Source organism: Triplophysa dalaica, chromosome 23, assembly GCF_015846415.1.
Source record: "Triplophysa dalaica isolate WHDGS20190420 chromosome 23, ASM1584641v1, whole genome shotgun sequence".
Taxonomy (NCBI): Eukaryota; Metazoa; Chordata; class Actinopteri; order Cypriniformes; family Nemacheilidae; genus Triplophysa; species Triplophysa dalaica.
Window position 1 is genome coordinate 17,543,964 of NC_079564.1, and position 1,047 is coordinate 17,545,010.

A 1,047-nucleotide genomic window follows, 5' to 3' on the forward strand; every position below is an offset into this window, starting at 1 on the left:
TTACAGACACTTCATTTGGGATCTGTATGCATAACAAGGCAAACACGTAATACATAACGTGTGATTTATTTCCATTATTTTCTCTTTACGAAATCAAATAAGGATTCTCAAATAAGTGAATAGTGTTTAGCGTGTCAAACTGTAATTCTTCACTATAAAAACAACCAATAGAAAAATGGTTATTGTTGTTATAATTAATCCAAGTGGATCTTCAGAGTCTGGTCATAATTAAACTTTATTAAACGATGTAATATTATTTTCTTTATTATTACAAAGACATTTCAGTTGGGATCTGTACGCACTAAAGTAAATAAGCAACACATAACGTTAGATGTATTGCATTACCCGACGTCGGACAAGAATAAATCCTGTTTATTAATAGCTGCATTTAAACTTTACTGTAAACAATATGAAATTGACCCCGACGTGATTTGAACACGCAACCTTCTGATCTGGAGTCAGACGCGCTACCGTTGCGCCACGAGGTCATATACTCCGAATGAGAGTAGAGCGAAAGGCCTAATAATTTGAAAGCCACGCCCACTGGGGAAATAATCCAACCCCTTACATTGACAAAACCCAGAACTACGTTACTTTTTATAAACTGTTCATCCCAAAAAACGAGCGTTGAAGGATACAAAATGGAGAGCAATATGTCATATTTTAAAATAAAACTATAGTGGAACAGGCTGTTCGAGAGTTGTTAGCTATATTATCTAATATTAGCGCTAGCAAACATGACGTTACTCATGGCTTTCTGCTTTATCCATATTCTAACACGTTTCATACTGTCAAAATGTTACAGTTTAGAGCTTAGTTTACAGAATTGTACTATATGAAACTGACATTAGGATATTTGACATGCCTACCAGTGACAAAATTATTACTGCACACATATCTTTGAGCATATCTTTATTATGGCCCTATAACATCTTATTTCTGACGCATGCCATGTATAGGCTACCTTTATTAATCAGTGCTAATCCCCTCATTTTAAATCGCCGCAAATATGGCTAGCTGCTAGCCGTGAGTGTACACAGGTGGTAC

At 35.5% G+C, this 1,047-nt stretch overlaps 1 non-coding gene across 1 annotated transcript; it reads right to left on the bottom strand.

Moving 5' to 3' along the window:
- Positions 1-416: 416 nt before the first annotated feature.
- trnaw-cca (transfer RNA tryptophan (anticodon CCA)) lies at positions 417-488 on the bottom strand. The gene has a single exon. It is a non-coding gene; the product is annotated as a tRNA-Trp (tRNA).
- Between the last annotated feature and the right edge of the window lie 559 nt (positions 489-1,047).